Here is a 21,592-nt window from a genome sequence, read left to right as displayed (position 1 = left end):
TATTTGTGTTTTTTCCTAGCGAAATATTATCGTAAACACATTACTTTCCAGTTGTTTATTAAGAAAAGTACTGGTTGAAAAATCCAGGACCATGAAAATGTGAACTAAAAAGTGCTTTAGAACTGAAATGAAATTGAGTAATTTATATCAATATCTTGTATCAACCCAGTCATAAATCTTCAAAAATCGATTTTAAATGTTACTAGTGAAATAAACAAGAAAAAAGTTATTTTTCAACGCTTCACAAATATTAGAGTGTGTACTCCCAACAAGCATTGGAGGCTGATAAAGAGCTTATTTCGCCATAATTTGGCTTGTTCAGCTAAAAAAACTAGCTTATTCAACTTAAATTGTTTGTTGGGCTGTGTTTTGAAGAATTACTGAACAATTGTATTGTGTTAGAGCATTTTCATCGAATACATCTCATGCGCCATTTGAGTGCTCAGATCGTCCCGTCCGTTTTCCCCATATTAAATACATATTTGCCAAAATTGTATATAGTTTCTGTAAGGTTCTTATGTAGAGCTGTATTAATATCTGCCATCCGCTCGTTGGGTGAGACAAAAATCAAACATCCAGATACATTTGAATCATTTGTTTGAGAAACTGCATAAATCCATTTTACACAATTTCGAGAAAACAACAAAAAACTGTTTTTGAACAAATTGGCACCGAATCTTTCTATTTCTTCGATACATATCAATAGTTTTTGACAAAACTCAACACCCTGGGGCACTTCTAGTTCAAAAACTGTAAGCAGTACTCCACGATTGCTCTTCAATGTGCGTGGACATATGTAGTTTCTCAAACAAACGAAAAAAAATTCATACATTCCTGGACAAAAAAATTATTTTCGTATTTTTTGCCAGAATACGTATTTTTGGACGAGGATTCAGAAAATATAAAAATCTCGTTTTGCATATGCAGTTTCTCAAACAAACGGTTCATTTGTATTAAGTATGTTTTAATCTCTCTAATAGAAACGTGGGGCCCTCCTTAGCCGTGCGGTAAGACGCGCAGCTACAAAGCAAGACCATGCTGAGGGTGGCTGGGTTCGATTCCCGGTGCCGGTCTAGGCAATTTTCGGATTGGAAATTGTCTCGACTTCTCTGGGCATAAAAGTATCATCGTGCTAGCCTCATGATATACGAATGCAGAAATGGTAAATTGGCTTAGAAACCTCGCAGTTAATAGGGGAAGAGGTGGTAAAATGAACAGTTGGCTATATTTATATTAAAACACTATTTAGGCGTATGCTAATCATGCACACGTTTTCCTCGAAATAAAATAAGGTACCTGAGCTAAAATTTTGGTTTTGAGACCGAACGAATAGCTATTACTATCCAAAATACCAAACGAGGCCGTAAAAATAGGGTCTGATGTAATTTTAACCATTTTCTGCAAGCTTCAATTCTTAATAAATTCATAATAACATTGATTTAAACCTGTTCTAACCACAGCGGCAAATAGGACAACCTTCACAAAGATGTTGCAGGGGTTAATAGTAAAATTATTGGTTTGCATAGTTGGAGGAAAAGTTATTTATCACACGGCACGTATGTGGGTAAAATGAACCCTTGTATCAAACTTTCACAAATTTATGGTAAAAGTTGTGCGATTGTGAAGCGGAAGTTCAAGAAACAAACCATATCGAATAACCAAGATAAAACTTTGAATATGTAAATTTAATTAAAAAATAATTGATATTTTCAAACTTTTTCCTTCTTTTATTATTTTGATAATTAAGAGCTTTTCAAAAGTTATACCAGATTTTCAAAAAGCTCTCGTAATCTCAATTAGTTGTATATACAGTGCCAGAGTAAAAAAGAAAATTAAATGTTCCAAAAGGGTTTAGAAGCGATGTTCATTTTACCACCAGGCAATGTTCATTTTACCTGCACTATTTTTGTACATACGAAATTTCGATGTTTTTATTTCGATGAAAACTATATAAAACAATGTTTATTAGCGAAAAAATTGTTCAGTGCAATAAGAATATGAGTTAAATTGCTAAACCAAGTGGTAAAACTAGCAAATTATCCTCGTTTTATGATTGAATTTAACGCAAGTCCTTAACGTGTTCATTTTACCACCTGTTCCCCTAACTGTGGAAGTGCTTAATGAACACTAAGCTGCGCGGCGGCTCTGTCCCAGTGGGATGTAATGCCATGAAGAAGAAGAAGAAGAAGAAGAATAGAAACGTAATGTGAAAAATACAACGGGTTATAAAAGGTAACAAGAAAAGCACTGGCAGGTTTCATTTTCTTAAACATATGTTTTTGAATTTATTTATATACATTAGAGTTTTTTTTAGATTAATGAAAAAGTTTTTTTTATTTAAAAAAAATATGATTTGGTCATAGAAACGCTATGGTCGAGTCCATTTTCAATAGCAAAAACATAGACTGGAACTGAATTCCCCATGGTGGCGGAACTTTGGTTCAAAAATCATTCAAGTCCGGGATCTGCATGAAAACGTGATCTAGCCCTTATCATCAACCTTTTTTAAGAAGAACACTATCACTCCCAATAGTAAATAAATTTTACAACCAACAGAGGAACGACATGCTCTCGTGTCTCGGTGCATTGAGCAGTGATAGCAACAAACACATGAAGTGACTAGGGTAGATGCGGAATATGTTGCCTTCAAAAATATGTATTACTAGTTGTACGTACCGGACCTTACTCAGGTTGTTTTATCTTGCATTCTAATTGTCAATTGTTATCTTTTGTGTGATAGCATTGGGTTTTCTCCCAACTAGCCCTATTAGTGTATTTTGAAAAATGTCCAACTTTTCCCGTCAAATTTGCAAACTTGTTATAATATACAAATACGGCATGTATTGGTTGGCAATGTTGGCGTCAAAACTCTAAATGGGAGGGGCAAATCTGAACGAGCGGCTAGAAACAGTGTGTGTTCCCCATGTTAGGGGCGGCTGATCATCGTCCGAGTGCCAGCATGGGGCTCTACGCAAAACTGCGCTTACTGAGCTGCAGCGTTCAGAATATAGAAAAGGCAACCATATAGAAACACGATAGAGATTGCGCAACCATGGTAAGGTAGCCTACCAAAGTTTCTACAGTTACAAAGAAAGACAAAAATAGAGCAAACAGATACATTCAACGGCAACAAACCCGGCAACGAAAAAAGGACATCGATTGGAAAGTCGGATCCTGGAACGTAAGAACTTTGAATGAACCCGCAAGTGTTGGGCTCGTGAGCTGCAAAAGATCGTGGCAGTAATACAGGAAATATTTTTCCTTTTTTTCATTCATTTAGCATATATCTAAACAGATAACACTGAATCAACAATATGACACCACAATACACGGTTCGTGGCCATATTTTTTGATTCTGGTTCTGTACCTGTTTAGCCCACCTCGCTCGCTGCGCTTAACGCCTACTTGTCCCCGCCGTGTCGTAAGGTGCCGTACACATATTACGTAAGCTCTTATGAGGGGAGGGGGGTCGGTCGTTATCTTACGCACCATATAAATAAAACATTATTTGTATGAAAAAAATCTTACATGGGGGGAGGGAGTTTGTAGGACTGCTGTACGGCATTCTTGGAACATGCCCTGCCCATCGTACCGTTCCAGCTTCAGCTACCTTCTGGATATTGGCTTCGCCGTAGAGATGGGCGGGCTCAAAAGCCCTCCTTCGCCACCACACACTGTCCTCTTGCACATCGCCAAATATGGTCCTCAGCACCCGTCACTCATATACTCCGAGTGCTCCTCGAGCATGGTCCATGTTTCATGACTTTCATGTTCGTATAGAGGAAGGGGCCCTCCTTAGCCGTGCGGTAAGATGCGCGGCTACAAAGCAAGACCATGCTGAGGGCGGCTGGGATCGATTCCCGGTGCAGGTCTAGACAATTTTCTGATTGGAAATTGTCTCGACTTCCCTGGGCGCATAAAAGTATCATCGTGTTAGCCTCATGATGTAAATGATGAAATCGCGGTTGAGCTTCTCAAACTTGTAATTGTAAGTGAGCAGCTGCATCGATCGATCCACCACATTATTTATGGATGTCCTAATATAATCGATCTATGGAATGGGTACAGACTAGAGTGTGCTATTTACAAAGGGATCACGCTTCCTACCTCGCTGAACATAATTCTGGCGCGTACTCTGTTTGACAGCCTGGGACCGCTTGAGGAGTCCTTCGTCGGCGAAAATCAGACAGGTTTCCGTGAGGGCCAATCAACAGCGGATCAGATGTTTAGTCGAAAACATCCTAGACCGAAAACCCGAAAACCTCCTAGACCCGACCGAGAATTGAACTCGCCATCTCAACTTTGAAAACGAATATTACTGACTATCAGCAAACAAAAAGTAATATTTTCTAGCCCTTGAAAAAGATGGAATAAACAATTGAAACCTCGGGCGTAGAAGAACTTTGTAGTTTTAATAGCCAGTAAAGACTGAAAGCCAAAAATTTATTATAAGTGGTGGAATTCAATGGGATTGTACAAACTCGTCTTATGACAAGTTATTAATAGGATTCAAACAGTCGAGAGCCTATTAAAGAAGTGTTCTTAGTAGGTCGCTTCATCTATCACCAGGAGTAGGCGATATTTTTTTTTAAAGCTTTATTTGAGTGATTTTTCAACATATTGAAGAGTTCATCGCTAGAGTAGGCGATAGCGAACAGTATGGCATGACAGAGGAAGCACCCATTGATACTAAGATCGATGGGGCTACCCTGATCAAGGCCAGCACGGAAGTCAGATGAAAATGGCTATTAAATGGAGGCCAGAAAATGGCGCTGAGTACGGATATAACGGACGTAATCATGTCCTTTCTGGACAACGACGGGATGTTTAGTAAGGAATTCAAAATCTATCTATATAATAAAAATGAAATGGTACGAACACATCCGCATAACTCGAAAACGGCTGGATGGATTTTCTCCATTCCTTCCACAAATATGTCCGTTATCGTTTCCGACGGGTTTATATGATATTTCCTCAGTCGAAAATGATCAGTAAAGTCAAGTAAACCGTGAAAAACTAAAATAAAGATTCGTATGAGTATTTCACATGGGCTGTTCACAACGCGCATTTTAGCCTACTATGCAGGACAACGTCTGCCGGGTCGACTAGTAAGCAATAAAAACTTATGAATATTTTGTTTTTTTTAGAAAATTTTCATTCTAGTAAAGTGTTTCATTTATAATTGCATTTTTATCATTCAAAATTGCTAATTTTTTTCTGGTTTTGGAAAATTAACGTTTATGGAGATTTATTTATTGCATTTTCTTAGATTTTTTGAGGAAATTTTTCATTTTCATATGCGACGATTTGTCTTAGTCAAAATTTGTTACACACTTAAAATAAATCGCAGATTTCTGTGAAATTTCACCGAAATCTCAACAGCAGAACTATTCGGTGAATAATTTTACAGATTTTCGGTGGTTTTGACAGTTGAACAAAGGAAAAATTGCAGAAAATTCGGTGAAATAATTACCGAACAGTTCTGCTGTTGAGATTTCGGTGAATTGAAGCAAAATTCACAGAAATCTGTGAAATGATTTAAGTGTGTATACTTAACAATATACTTCACACTAAACACTACACTACGAAGTTACGATGCCCAAGCAGGGGAATTAATGCCAGAGAAAAAACATTCATATCATGTATTACACATACAAAATTACTAGACTTGATTCTGTATTCCTAACTTATATAAATATAGCAATAAAAATACTTGGACAGACTTGGACAGGGCAGTCATAAGCAATTTTACCCTGAACCAGTCATAGAATTCCAATGAGAGGAGCGTAAACGGGTGAGTTCTTCCACTATACCTTGACGGCTTGTCCCCACTGATTAATTGTTCGTATCAGAATGCACGATGCCCGGCTCGATCAACACAGGCACAGCAAAGAGCCGCCTTATCATCGCATATTTCCCATTGCACTTTTATAAGCCGATGCACATCGATAAAAACCGGGCCAGGCACGTAATAATAGCTGAATGCAAAACGCGCAAAAGCTAAGCTGTCGTTTTCTAAGGTCATCCATTTGAAATGTAAAACCTTAACGTCGGTTACATCGGCTATGATGACATTGACAACGTAGGGCCACTTTAGTTTAATTGAGTTTTTGAAACTACAATTCGCCTTCAAACAATCTTCTTCAACTCGTAAGTGAGGCCAGTTGTTTGGATCCAAAAAATTAAACAGCTGTTCCCAGGATTTGTGTGCGTGATGCTGTTATGGGACGAACGCTGACGAATATAGAACCATCACGTACGTAACCAATCTTCCCAAGTATACCACGGCGTAAACCGTCTTTCGTAACGTGTGTATACGGCTTCGTGTTCGAATGTTTTGCTGCACCACATTCAAAACAGTCGCCGATGTCTCTCGATGTATATATAGTAACAGAAAAACAACACTGTCTAGTCGAACCGCGATAATTAGAGCAAACTAAAATTAATATAGTTCGTGCCGTTAGTTCATCCGTCCTTTCTTCCGCCTCACGTCTTCAAACAAGGATTTTCTGTGTTCACAACAACTGATGGTGGGAAAAACTCACAAACACCATACACTTTTCACGGAAATTTTCCACCTCTAGATGTATGTTTTTCTTGTCTTATTTATCATTCTCACTAAAATCAACCGCTGCTATTGAGCTTGAACTTAATTCACTTTCGTATATTATGAGACACTTCTCGCGCAGTACAACGAGTCATCAAATTAAAAAAACAACATTTATTTTCATCTCTTCATTGAAGTCGCATTTTGGTCCTTTTCCTTCACTTCGGCACAATGAGTAATCAACCTGTTCTAATTATTTCGATCTTGGTTCCGCAATTACACCAAAGACCGCCCAACGCTCCTGCCCACGCTGCGTTTCAGGCCTTATTCGATAGTGAACTTTGTGATAATTATGCAAAAATGTGCACTTGATATTGATATTGAAATCTTGAAATACTAGACTGGGAGAGCTCAATGCACATACGCGTGGTCGGATAGAATCGATGCGGAACACTGTAGTTGGCTCTACGCGCAAAACACTCTCTCTACTGCAACAGCCTTCGCTAACAACTATGGGAATAGGTCGTTCGGTTCGACCTGTTTGAAAGAACTGCTCGAATCAAACTGAAGCTTTCAGCGCAGCGGAGATTAACTTCAAGTCTGTACCACCTTCCGAGGTAAACGACTAGCGCACTGTGTTAGCCGGATATTTACGATCGACGGCGCGGGATCTACGCGCGGGAGAGTGAGAATATCATTTGCAAATTTATGATCTATTTTGCGACAGACCGCGGGAGCGCGCGGAAACTCGACTTTTGTGTGTTCGACAAACCGTTCGTCTCGTTCACTAACAAAACGGCCGATGGATACCTATCACATGCACGTCTAGTGAACATGTCGTCTTCGAAGTAAGTTAAACAAACCACACAAAGAGCTTGCGAAATTGTAACTATGGGCTGTTGATGCATTCTACCCTTTCCATGCTTCTGGGTAATCGTTAGAGAGAGCATGTTTGTCTTCATTCACCCAACTAAAGCTGATAGCTTAAATTGTCGTGACTAGACCCGAACAGAAGTTTTACTCTACTGGAACCAATGCTTAGAAGAACTAGTCTATGTTGACCACTTGAATACTATTTGTCTAGTATTGTAGTAGCTAGCAGAAACTCAAAAGTTTCTGTTTTTGCGTAGTTTCCCTTTTTACTTTCCCATAGTCATTTTCCTGCCAGTCTGTCGATAATAAAACAGACAAATAATGAAAGCTCGAAACACACAACAAATGTTTTCCGAAAAGTTAAAATGTAATATTTGCAAAGAATTTGAAAGTAAAGCTATGTTTAGAATTTCTTAGTGCCGACATTCAATACCTAATTCCAACGGGTGGTACTGTTGCCACCTCCAAGTAACACTTCTTGAAATTGGGAAATAATGAGGTACTCTGTTAGAATTTCATGTTGGTAGATTCAATTCAAGTTTTGTTGTAAGAAATCAACACATTAATCTATTTTGATGTGGTTGAAAACGTAATTTGGAGAATTGAGTACCATTATGTTGTCGAGGTATCTGACCTCTACTAATTGCAGTGATGTCTTTATTTACTTCAAGCAATATGTGGCCCGGGGCTCTGCCAAATCGAACCTAGCGCCTACCAAAAATTACCCATTTTTCCTCTCAAGTTTTTGTTTAACAGATTTGATTGATCACGATTCGTACCAGATATCCCTCAACCCCATAACTGAGAATAACCTACAATGAAAGGACGTATGAATTTATAAGAAATGATTTCCGTTTTCCTTTTATGAACCAAATACCACAAGTCAGCCACGATGTCATTTCATCCTACCTCGTTTTATTATCACTTTATCTGGCTTAGTTATTTCATGTTCCCTACGTAATCTAATTCAATTATATACACCTTTCAGATTATGTTGCGACCCTTAAAGCCAGCTGTAACACTCGGAGAACGATTCTCCACAGATCCAGTCAATTTGTTTGTTTCACGGATGATATGAACGCTGTCGGCCGAACATTTGAAAAGGTGGCAGAGCTTACACCGGCCTGAAACGTGAGGCAACAAAAGTTGGAATGGTTATGAATGCTTCCTAAACAAAATACATGCCAGTGAGCGGAACTGAGCGCGACAGGGTTTGCCTTGAAAGCAGTACTGCCCACGATCGCATAATTGTAACATTTGCATTTTGGTTAATTTTGTAAATTGTTTGTCAATCCTCCCCACAAGCTCAATCATTTCCAGCTTACCACAGATAAGCAAGATAGTAAAGCCTATTTTACTGTTATTGGATTAGATGCAGTAAATTGAGATTACTGTAGGATTAACAGGCTTTTAACATTAATGAACAAAAATGCGAGTGTTACAAATATGCGATCATGGATAGAGTAGTGTTATGATATAAAGCCTGTCCACGTTAAATTACGGACATTTAGATAATGTCCAATTGACTGTTTTATCAATTTTGACGTAAATGAAAGCATGCAGTAAGCAGCATATAAAGCGGAGAGATTCAGCTGTCGTGTGAATTGATCGTCTCAGTGGTCCGTGAAAATTTTCAAAAATTGCTTTGGAAGATGTGGACAGGCTTTACGATTCCCACCCGACCAAATATAACATAACATCGAATCAGAGCGTATGAATCGTACGCTAATATAGCGAGCACGTGCACGGCTTCGGAAAGCAAATATCGGGTAAGGTAGTATATACTTTTATTTTTATTTTTTTTAAAGCAATACAAATAGTACAGCAACTATGTGCAAAGTGGAAGTGAATGCAATATCAGAAATATTCAGGATTGATTCAGGACTTGTAGTAGAAATACACAGCCCGGGCAGAAGCCATGAACAGAATAACAAAACATGATATGTATTTGATTGATATAAGAGATAAAGAACAGGCAACAATATCAAACATTTGCTCCGAAATATCATTTCAATATCAAGATATGCTATGGATAAGAACAAACTAATGGCACATGATATTGATCACTTATTACAAATAACATAACTTGATATCCTTATGATATTTTAGTGCAAAATATTGATATTGTCGTCTGTTCTTTTATCTCTTACACCAATCATGTCCATATCTCATTTTGCTATCTTATCAACATTTGATATAATTGAGCTATTTTCGTCTACTCGGGAGGGGACAGACAAAAAGGTTGAGATGGCGAAATTTGGTCGAAGTTCAAATCAGCATAACTTTGCGTAGAATAATCCGATTTTGATAAAACCGAGACCATCGGGAAACTCTTCTAGTACGCTGTCCCAAGGGCGTAGCCAGAGCGGGATAGGGGGGGCGTCGTCCCCCCTAAATTGTGGAAAGATTGAACGGGTACTGAAATGAATTCCCTCAAACAAGTGCACTTTACGATCCAATCATATACAGATAGGTGGTTGAAATTCAAAAGATTCCTAAAACTTATTAGGGCATCCAGGATCCATAATATATGAAAGTTCAAAACAACTCGAAACATTTCGGGCTCAAAAATTCTCCTTGAAATCCTTCTAGAAGCTCCCTGGGAACTTCTGAATTCCTCCGGAAAGTTATCCACAAATTCCTCTGAAAATCGTTCGAAAATCCTTCTCATGTAATTGTAATTCCTCACAGCAAATAATTTTGAAAATTCAACGACGAGTAAAATTGCAACTTATCCCATCAAACGAATTAACATTTGATATTCTATTAAATTTGATTGAATTTTACAAGCGAGCACCATTTACATTTATTTCGATTTAAAAGAATAGTGAAATCGATTGAATGTTACGTTTATTTGCATGCTCCAAATATGTGCATGAAAATACATTTAAAATCACAACATATTTTTATCTGTGCTCCTTATCTAGAAACTCCCCACTAAATTGTTTTTAGGAAATTCACGAGGAAATTCCTTGAAGATTTCTTTTTTTCTCTCTTCAGGAAGAATCCAGCATTTCCTTCAGGCATACATTCCCCTAGTAACATTTTGGTTTTATGCTAGTTTTATAATACTCTTGAAGAGTAAATTATGGTCTTCAATACATACATACGGAATTTCTTCCCAAAATTCTACCAGAAGTTTCTTCAAAAATTTATGACGGAAATCCTCCGATTTAGCTCCATAATTTCACTTGTAAATCTATAAGAAATTCCTTCGGAATTCTTCTAGGAACTTCTCCAGGCATTCCTTTCGGAACTCTTCCTTTAATTCCTCCGGGATTATTTCCAGGAAATTTTCCGGGAATACCTCCAAACATTCCATAGCAAAATCATCTAGCATTCCAATCTGGAATTCTTTTCGCAATTACTTCAGAATATCCTTCAAGAAATCCGCTAGAAATATCTTCATGAATTTCTTCTGGAATTCGTCCAAGTATTTTCCCAGACATTCTTACAGGTATTTTTTCGGGAGTTTCTACAGGTACTTCTCCAGGAATTCCTTCAGGAATTTCTCCGGGAGATTTTCCGCGGAAGTGTACTAGAATTCCTTCCGGACTTCACTCGGAATTTACTCGGATATCTGCCAAGAGTTCTTCCAGAAATTTCTTCGGAATTAATTCCTCTAATTCCTCCTGGTATTTTTCTGGGAATTCCTTCAGATATTTTTTCGGAAATTCCTTTAGGAACTTCTCTAAGAATTATTTCAGGACTTCCATGTAGGAATTCCTCCGGAAGTGCTTGTGGGAGTTCCTCCGGGAGTTCTTCCAGGAGTTTTTCCAAGAAATTCTCCGGTAATACCTTCAGGAACTACACAGGGAATTCCTGGACGATATTTGGCAGGAATTTCACGGGAAATGGGATTTCGGAAATTCCTTCAGAAATATTTTTTCTCTTCCTCTAGGGTATTCCACCGGATGTTCCTCTGAAGTTCCACAAGTAGATCCTTCGGGAATTCAATCAGGCTTTCTTCCAGGAATTCATTTAGCATTTCTTTAGGCATTTATCTACAAATTCCTCCAAAAGTTCCTCGGAGAATTTCTCTGGGAGTTACGGGAATTCCTCGGGGAGGTTCTTTTAAGAATTCTTCCAGGAGTTCCTCCTGGAATTCTTAAGGAAGTTCCTTTGGGAGTTCATCCTAGAATTCTTACAAGAGTTCCTCCAGGATTTCCTCCTGAAATTCTTCCTGTAGTTCTTCAATAAATTCCTCCGGCGTTCCACCGGCAGTTCCTCTGATAATTTCTCCGGAAATTCCTATAGAAAATCCCCCGGAAGTTCCTCCGGAAATTACTCTGGGAGTTCCTCCGGGAGTTCCTTTTCAGAGAAACTCCCGGAGAAACTGCCGGTGAAACTCCCGGAGGGATTCGCGTAGAAACTGCTGGTGGATCTCCCGGAGGAATTCCCGAAGGAACTGCCGGAGGAGCTCCCGTAAGATCTTCCGTAAGAACTCCCGGAGGAATTTCAGGAGGAACTCCTAGAAGAATTCCTAGAGGACCTCCCGGATGAGCTCCCAGAGAAACTATCGGAAGAACTTCGGGAGGAATTTCTAGCTTAATCTCTGAAGAGCTCGCAGAGAGAGAGAGCTGAGGAGCTCGCTCGGAGGAGCTTCTGGTGGAAAATCTGTATAAATTCCTGAAAAAGCCTAAATAAATTCCAATTCTGCCGAAATTCCCGGAAGAATTTTCAGAGGAACTGCCGATAGAACTACCGGAATAATTCTCGAAGGAAATCCTAGAGAAATTCTTTGTGGAAATGTCGGTGGAACTCCTGGAAGAATTCCAGGATGAATTTTCGGAGAAACTCCTGGATGATCTCCCAGTGGAAATCTTGAAGTTTCCACCGGAATTCTTTCAGGATTTCATTGCAAATTAATCTAGGAATTCCTCCGAAAATTCCATTGTTGATTTCATTTTCGGTATAATTTCTGTATAAATTTCCGGTGGAATTCCTGGAGAAATTCTTTGAAATTTTCACAAGAAATTATTTGAAACAATTCACGGAAAATTTTATGGAATTTACACAAGAAATTCGAAGATTTCTCGTGAAATTCTCAGGAATGTTTACTGGCAATTCTGCGGAATTTCCACGGAACATTCTTAGTCTTAAAATTTATGGGAAACAGCACAAAATTATTTGAAATATTGCAGGGAATTCTGCAGAACTTAAAGAAGATAAAGAAAGAGAATAAAGATAAAGAAAAGATAAAGAGATAAAGAAAGAAGAATAAAGAAGTTCGTGAAGATTTTCTTGGAGTAAATAATGGTGGAATTTTCGGATCAATTTCCGGCAAATTTTATGGTGGCATTCCTGCCGACACTGCCGAAGAAGTTGCTGGAGGCATTTCTAAAGAATCCCTGATAGAATTTCGGATAGAATGCCAGGAGCAATTGTCGAAGGAATTCCTGAAGAAAGCTTGCATATTGATTTTTCTGCCTATTTTATAATAAATATTATTTCAGAGAGGATTTGTTCAGAAATTCAGATGTATGGTCCTAGTTTTCTTAAACTTATGGAAGAATGCAGGATTTTTATAATAATTGTTATAGCCGACTTTATATTCTTTCTGAATACTAAGTTCGTTAATATTTTTCTCACTTTATTTAAAAATATCTGATGAGCAATAAATAACGCATTTTTAAATCCATTATTGTTTCGATTTGGTTTGGATTTGGTTTCCTGCGTTAATATATTAATGTGTTTTTATAAAACTACTATAAAACTACGATTTAGAAGATCAAAAAAGTTGCCCCCCCCTCCCTTCTCGAAATCCTGGCTACGCCCATGCGCTGTCCCGATATTCCAATCAGCATAACTTTGATAAAATCGGGACCATCAGAAAAAGACACTCTTCTAGTATACTGTCCCAATGCAAAACCTCAGATTGGCCATTGGGCACCAGAGATGTTCCGGGTTTTCCGAGGGTATGTTAAAAATGCCTTTTCCCTTATGCTTGTCATTTTATGTGACGTTTATGGAAGCATCATGTTTTATACTCTCCCCAGAAACTAGAACTAATTTGCTGACCAATGCTAGCTGCAGATCAAAAATCCGTCAGGTATACGCAGAAAAATGGCCATATCCGTGAAAACGGTACGGGGTTGGTTATACACCCTGAACCTATGTCACTTTCATAGAACACCCAGGACCTGTTAAAAAAAGGGCTAAAAATTTCTGCACGTCAGAAAAATTAAGAAAATTCCTGTTGAAAAAAACAGAGCTGAGTTTGCTGACTTGGTTGAAACCACTGGACCTAAATGGAACAAAACTCGAAAGAAATTGCTAATTCAAGATTGCACAGAAGAAAAAAAGGAGGACAAGGAAGATTTTTGGTGGCGTATGCCAAAAACTACAACCCAAGACGATTCTCATCGAGGCTGAAAATGGTAGCTAAGAGGCAACGATGAGCTGTATGTCACCGTGATTAAATGGGTGAGTGTCTCCTTCTGATGATCCCGAATTTATCAAAGTTATGCTGATTGGAATTTCGACAAATGTTAACCTATCTCAACCTTTTTGTCTAACACCTGTAGATGGACTATAGGGTACAGGCGTCACGCCGAAAGTCATTTTAACCGGAGGCGGCGTGGGGATCGTCGTCACAATGTTTTATTGCTTCTATTTCTTTGATTTTTTTAGGATTATCTGGTAAGTCCGTAAGGAGTTTTTTCTTATTTTCAAGAGAAGATTTTAGGAAATCCTACGTAATTTTTTAGGGATTGCCCATGGAAATTCTTCGAAATTATCAATGGAAAATCTACAAAATTTACAAAAAAATGGTAAAAATTCTCGGGAATTTTCACAGAAAATCATTTGAAATTTACACCGAAAATTCTCCTAGAAATTTAACGAGATATTGCATAGTATTTTCATGGAGAATTTTTTGGAACTTTGATATTCTTCGAAATTTGCATAGAAAATTATTCGGACCTCTACAAATTTGAACCGACTTGGAAAATTATAGATCAGCGGTGTGACAGATTGTAAACTGCGGCGCGCTTATGCACTGTCGGTGGCGGCGCACGCTTCTAGGTTGGATCAAGTTCAACCGGGAATACCACTAGCTTCTTTCGAAATCTGGTTTTAGCAGCCGTGAACAGAGGAATAATTTTAATTTTGTTTTAAATAAATATTTGTTTTTTTTTTTGTAAGATTTTGTTTGAAATTTGATTTTTATTGTAATGTTTTTATATTTAAATTAATTTGAATAACATTATGCACAACACATATGATATTTTGTAAACTTTAGAAATTCTACAAAAAAAGGGGAGGGGTAGGTCCTATGAAAAAAATATCAGATTCCATACTGATACACTATCCCTTCCTTCTCATACGGAAGCTTGGCAGAAGGATGGTCACGACATTTATATCATCACAAAAAATGCCCTTCGCTCGCTTTCAAATCTACTTCTATACAAAATCTTCATGCCTGCCTGATAGTTCTAACAGAACTATCTAAAATCTGTACTTTCACCTCTAATTATATTATGAACATGAACGTCTAAGTTTGAAAGACGATATTAGCATTTCCATATCATTGGAGAACCTATTGTTCGAAAAACAATTCGAAACATATGTCAGGGTTCCAAAAACGGCAAACCTCAAGTTTGAAGAACGGAAAGAACAGTTGAAGAAGCTGATAAGTGATAGCAATTGTCAAGAATAAGATTCGCAAGTTTGTGTTAGTAGCGAAGAGAAGCAAATCCCAGCTAGACGTGGAGGACGTGCTCGATAGATTGTTTAAAGTAGCGAAGTCACTAATCCTATTGGGAAGAGGCGGTTGCTGGAGAAATGCGCTCACTAGTAATGAAATAGACATAGATACTGACTATACACGCAAGAGATAGGACATGGAATGCTGGCATCCTCGATTTCGTTATTGATATGAACGAACAATAATTGTTTGTACGTCGCAAACATTCAGAACGAGTCATTGATTCTAATCATTTACGTGGATGACATGCTAATTGTATGCCATTCACTGAACAACACCAACATCAGCATTTAAAAGAAAATGGACGACGAGTTTGTAATTACAGATTTGAGCTGGTTGGCCACCTCATGTATGTTACTGTCACTTATTGTATTCCAGAGCTGTGCTACCGATGAGCACTAGTCTCTTGGATCCTGCCTGGATCCACTCTAACTTCGGGGGTTCTTTTCTTATGGCCCCTAAGATTGATTATGTTTTAATGTTGAAGTGGAGGCATTCCACGGGGGCATGTCAGTCGATCCTGAGCGACCATTTCGAAAATATTTGAAACTCTGCACAGTTTTTCAATTTCATCTAAATCGTCATTTTTCGATATCAAATCTTCATATTGAGTCACGACTAACTTTTCAAAAGGGTGTATGTGAAAATGGTTCAAAAATATTTAAAAAGCTGCACAGCAAAAACGGAATGTTCGATTGTTATGATTTTTTCAGCAAAGTTAGACAACTAAATGGTGATTCTTAAAAAATGTGCACAATAAAAAAAAATTTTTTGCCTTTAAAAATATCATTTTGTCACAAAAACTCAAATATCTCAAAACCCTATCTTTTTCGAACGTAACGTTTTAGGAAAACGGTCCATTATATTAGCTATCTACCATAAAAATTTGGTGATGGTAAACTAATAAACAAAAAGTTATGACATTTCAAACATTTCACAATTTTCACATTTAGTAAAAAAATTTTTTCTGTGTAAGTTATTTCGAGAATTGCAGTTTGATGCAGATTTTATTGTTAAGGGACGTGATTTAAACAAGTTGTTTTCATGATATTTTGATTTAATTATTCATAGCATCTATAAGAAACTTAGACACGATCCAGTGTTGTGATCAAAAGTATTGATAGTGTCATAATTTTCATTGCACGTGACTGGCGAAAAATTCTTTTAATAGTGTTGAAACCCGTTGATAATAACGTTGATAGAAACATATCAGAAATGTTATTTTTAAGACAAAAGCTGCAAAATCAAAGATTTATATACACGTGTACGTCTATAGTTTACCTGCAAAAAATATACCTCTTAGAGAATAGACTTTATGATCGGGAGGAAACGGGTATCTTCAACAACAACAAATGCATGATAGGTACATACCATGACAATGCTCACGAAAAAGCAAAAAATTACTACTACTAAGGTTGTTAAAGATCTTATAGTAATTTTTTCTTCAGTCAACAAATGACACCAAACTAGTCAGTAAAAACTTAAAAGTGATTTTGTTTATTGAAATATTACGAACAACATGAGTAGCCGCTTTCTCAACTGTTGTAGGCCGTTTGATGGAAAAAGTGTTCAAAAGAGTTACGAAATCTCACCGAAAGCACCATAGATAAACTGAAAGCGACTGGTTATGCTCCAATGTCCACATTGAATACAAATTTACGCATTTGCACGTCCTGCCGTCTAAACGTTGACAAAAGAGCAATCTGTATATCATCGGTTGAGCAGAGCGCAGGAAGTTCGAAAACGACAGCAACTGAGGAATTGCCAGATGTATCGACAACAACTGAGGAATTACCAGAAGTATTAAGTGCTGAGAGCCTTGCCACCGTACCATCAGCGAAATCTGTTTCAACAAATCAATCGGAAGATGAGTGTATCCAAAAGGTCAACATCGAACGCTTTAACGAGGGCATAGCTGGGATAAAAGTGACTCCGATTAAATGGAGTAAGATGGACTACGTTTATTACCCGGAGAAAAATACCGTGAAATAAACGAAGCTGTACGAAGAAACCTCTTCAAATTAGGGACCTGATGATGTGGAAAATACAGACTACGATGAGGTAATTATAAATATGAAGGAAAGGTTCTCGAATGCAGCCACGACAAGGAAAGAAAAATTATTGATTTTGTCGATGCTGCCAAGTTCGTGGTCTATTCAGGATGCCATTGATGAGTTCAAAACCAATAGAAATACAGTAAAAGAGGCAAAACAATTGAAGAATAACTGTCTTTCAACCAAAAATACTAGGTCTAGTACTGCATTAACAGATGAGACAAAAGAAATAGTAGTTCAATATTTTGAAGATGATGAAGTAAGTCGAGCTATGCCTGGTCAAAAGATTATGTATCAGTAAAAAAGATGGAAAGCGTCAAGCAATCCAAAACGATTAATGATGACGACTTTGAAAGAAGCGTACACACGCTTCAAGGAAATTCACGATAATATTAAAATAGGTTTTTCCTCATTTGCAAGCCTTCGGCCAAGGCAATGTAAGCTTCTTTCCAATTCAGGAACACATAATGTGTGTGCACAACCCATGAGAATATTAATCTTATTTTACATAGTTTGAAAAGAATCAATTTAACAAAGGATATTAAAATGTTAACTGGTAGTCTTTTGTGTGAAAATACAACATCAAATTGCTATCTACGATCTTGTTCGGATTGTCCAGATTCTTCATCATTGGAAAATACTTTATTCGCTGAGTTTGAAGAAAAATATATTGATCAGTTATCATTTGAGCAATGGGTGACCACGGATAGGTGTGACATAGAAACTATTGTAAAACCTGTAGATGAGTTTGTGTCATAGTTTTGCTGGAAATGAGAGAGTCTAATCTCTCACGAATTCATTAAAACAGAACAATCCAGCTTTTTAAAAAATACGAAAAATACATTACAAAATGGTGAATTTTTAGTCATTTGTGATTTTTCTGAAAATTACAGCTTTGTATTGCAAGATGAAGTGCAGTCCCATCACTGGAACGTACAACAAGCTACAATTCATCCATTCGTTATTTATTTTAATGGAAGTACGCAAATTGAACACTTAAGTTTTATTATAATTTCCGAAGATTTAAGACACGATTCAGTATCCGTAACTCGTAATTCAGTATCCTTTTTACTCGTTGATAAGCATAATGAAGTCAAAAAGATATATTTCATGTCTGATGGAGCAGCGTCGCAGTACAAAAATCGTAAGAATTTTTCGAGCCTATGTCAATTTAAATCAATGTACGGAATTGATGCAGAACGGCATTTTTTGCTACATCACATGGCAAAGGTCCTTGTGATGCTATTGGAGGAACAATAAAGCGCATGGCCACAAGAGCAAGTTTAGCCAAAGAACGTGAGCATCCAATTAAAACTGCGAAAGAACTTTTTGATTGGGCAAATCGTAGAAAAGAAAAAGATTTAACCAAATTATCATTTTGTTTTACTACTACTGAAGAGTACGAAATAAACTGTGCTGATAATAATTCAAAAGTGTTCGATATTTTAAAAAATTTGAATAAAAATAAATAAAAAATAAGTATTAATAAACTGTTTTCATGATATCATAACCCATACCAAAATTCAAACCCAAAACTCTTAGAGTTTCTATAACAACATTGTGTAACTGCCACATTTAATTTAATACTTAGGATAATATTAATTCATTTTTATTTATTTATACATATAATATTTATACATATAATATACATAATATCGATGAATACATAAATATGGAATATCATACAAACAACTTGTTTAACTCACGCAAGGCCCTTAACAATAAAATCAGCATCAAACTGCGATTCTGGAAAAAAAATACACGGAAATTTTTTTGTTTACTATATGTGAAAATTGTGAAATGTTTGAAATGTCATAACTTTTTTGTTTATTAGTTTACCATCACCAAATTTTTATGGTAGATAGCTAATATAATGGACCGTTTTCCTAAAAAATTACGTTCGAAAAAAGATAGGGTTTTGAGATATTTGAGTTTTGTGACAAAAATGATATTTTTAAAGGCAAAAAAATTTTTTTTTACTGTGCACATTTTCTTAAGAATCACCATTTAGTTGTCTAACTTTGCAGAAAAATCATAACAATCAAACATTCCGTTTTTGCTGTGCAGCTTTTTAAATATTTTTGAACCATTTTCACATACACCCTTTTGAAAAGTTAGTCGTGACTCAATATGTAGATTTGATATCGAAAAATGACGATTTAGATGAAATTGAAAAACTGTGCAAAGTTTCAACTCAATAGAAAATCATGAATTAAAAATTTTCTTAAATTTTGATGCTGTTGCTTGGAATCGCTCAGTGGCAATTTGGCAATACCTCCTGTGAGCATTTCCATTTTTGAAAGAAGCCGCACTATAGACAGCGGACGTTGGCACTGTCAAATATTTGTTCTCATGATTTTTTTTTGCGGCTGAAGTTGGAATCGAACCCATTTTCTCCCGCACAATGCAGTAAAATGCATATATATAATAATCATTCGGCCACGAAATCCACATAATAAATATAGCGCAATGGCCTAGCACGAAAAAAGGATGAACCTAGAGTTCGGTTCGGTAGATCTTACGCCACGTGAAGTTATGTACCCCTATTTTGATCTTAAGGGAAAATTATGTGGTAAATGCATGGATCTCTTTCGTCTTTTAACAAGCGATTTTAAAAATGAAATTGAAACTTTTTTAACATCCGTGAGCTTGACTTATTTTGAATGAAATTTATTGAAAATAAAACAGGGAAATAAATTGCATTACTCCTTGGTCTCCCGTTCATGGATTGGGATTTGGAGCTCTATACATAATGGGATATGACTATTACTTGTATATTATCCGATTCGAATGGATGCTGTTCATACTGTCAACTATTAAGCGAACTAGTACTATTTTAAATCGAGACTGTATTAAATCTGAAATTATTTGCGAATACACCCACAGTATAGGTAATACTAATTGTGCAAAGTCACCACAATACCGATATACTAGTATAGGGCCATACCCTATGGCGAAGCATTCTGCACTGACTGTTGTCTACTAATGAAAAACGAAATTTATATCAAAACTGCAGGACCGTGTGTCGAGTGATGGTTAAAAATAAAAGGAGATGATGAAAATGATTTTCTTTCGGCTGTCGATTCAGCGCTATGTATAGGTAGTGGAAACCCCCACGAACGAGTGTGAGCATGTTTGTATACGAATGCATCCGACACCCAACACAAACAGTTTTCAGCATGCTGTTGCTCTACCGTAATGCACTTGAGCTTGAAAGTCATTCGCCTGCCACCCAAGAACCGTTCAGATGATATGCATTTTCCCAGATGCATGTCATTTGTTACACATCAGTCAAACACAATGGATAATGGGCTTACTGAATGACCGATCGGCGTGGTCAAGGAAATGAGAATATGAATCGTTACGAAGAAAAAAAGTAAATAATCAGATAATTTAATACTTTGAAAACTTTGAAGTTGACGTTTAACATTAAAAGTTCTTAATTCGTTAGAGAATTGATATGATAAAAGTTTATTTATGCTGAATAGAACATTTTAGTGGAATGTCTACGTACCTATTATAATACTAGTTGGTATTACATATCCACATATCCCATTTGATTTCATCACTTGAATCTATCCTCATAAATGCGAAATTCGAGTGGTGGAAATTCAGGGATGGGAAAAATCAAATCGTCAAATAATCGAGGATGATTAACACTCTCGAGCGATCACATTTTCAAATTATCAATTGATAAAAACTCGCCAGCGAGTAAGAATCATTCGATAATTGATAATTGGGGCTCTGCCAAATCGCACCAAGCGCCATTAGAAAATTAACCATTTTTTGTCCAAATTTTCATGTAACAGATTCAATTAATCACAAATCGTATCGGATAACCCTTAGCCTTAAAACTGAGGATATCTTACAATAAATGTACGAATAAATCGATATGAATTATATTCTGTTTTACTTGTACGTTTTTCTTTACACCAAAACACAATGCAAACATCAGATTGAACTTCATTGTTGACATTAAATTGGTATTGGTAAGGTTTACATTTCAATGGTGAATTTGTGTTTATTTTTCACACCTGAGAAGTTATCAAATGATAATTTCAATCGGGTGTCCTACGGAAGACGGGAAGCACATAAGATGCAGTACAAAAGGCAGAATGAACGAAAGGCGGAACAATACAAAAGGCAGAAAATCGAAAGGCGGAATCACATAAGATAGAATCACGAAAGGCAGAATTGCATTGGGCTGTTTTAACTTAGGCGAACATTTTGAACCAAAAAGGATCAAACGGCCGGCCGTTTGATGTGGTGGTTCAAAATGTCCTTTCTCTATAATAAGATATCCTTTGGCCTTTGATCAGCCAGATGCATGTTTTCTTGTGTTCTGCTAGTGTTCCCGTTGTGAGATGAGCTTCCAATAGATATAAAGTAGACAAACATACGGAGGGGAGT

General features: G+C 36.9%; 1 protein-coding gene across 10 annotated transcripts in view; it reads right to left on the bottom strand.

Moving 5' to 3' along the window:
* The window catches only part of LOC134225636 (monocarboxylate transporter 14), a 109,005-nt gene that overhangs the window by 54,012 nt on the left and 33,401 nt on the right, over window positions 1-21,592 (bottom strand). The window contains exon 1 of one of the 10 annotated variants that reach the window (XM_062705880.1): window positions 6,972-7,125. The exons of 7 other annotated variants lie outside the window; for them this stretch is intronic. The gene's annotated coding sequence lies outside the window, so the exon portion shown is untranslated. Of the gene's footprint in view, window positions 1-6,260; window positions 6,383-6,791; window positions 6,934-6,971; window positions 7,126-21,592 lie in introns of those variants that run through there. 2 more of the 10 variants (XM_062705881.1, XM_062705883.1) reach the window with 2 other exon arrangements.

Source organism: Armigeres subalbatus, chromosome 3 (genome assembly GCF_024139115.2).
Source record: "Armigeres subalbatus isolate Guangzhou_Male chromosome 3, GZ_Asu_2, whole genome shotgun sequence".
Taxonomy (NCBI): domain Eukaryota; kingdom Metazoa; phylum Arthropoda; class Insecta; order Diptera; family Culicidae; genus Armigeres; species Armigeres subalbatus.
The sequence above is the reverse complement of the archived record's forward strand: the minus strand, read 5'-3'. Positions and strand labels throughout refer to the sequence as shown.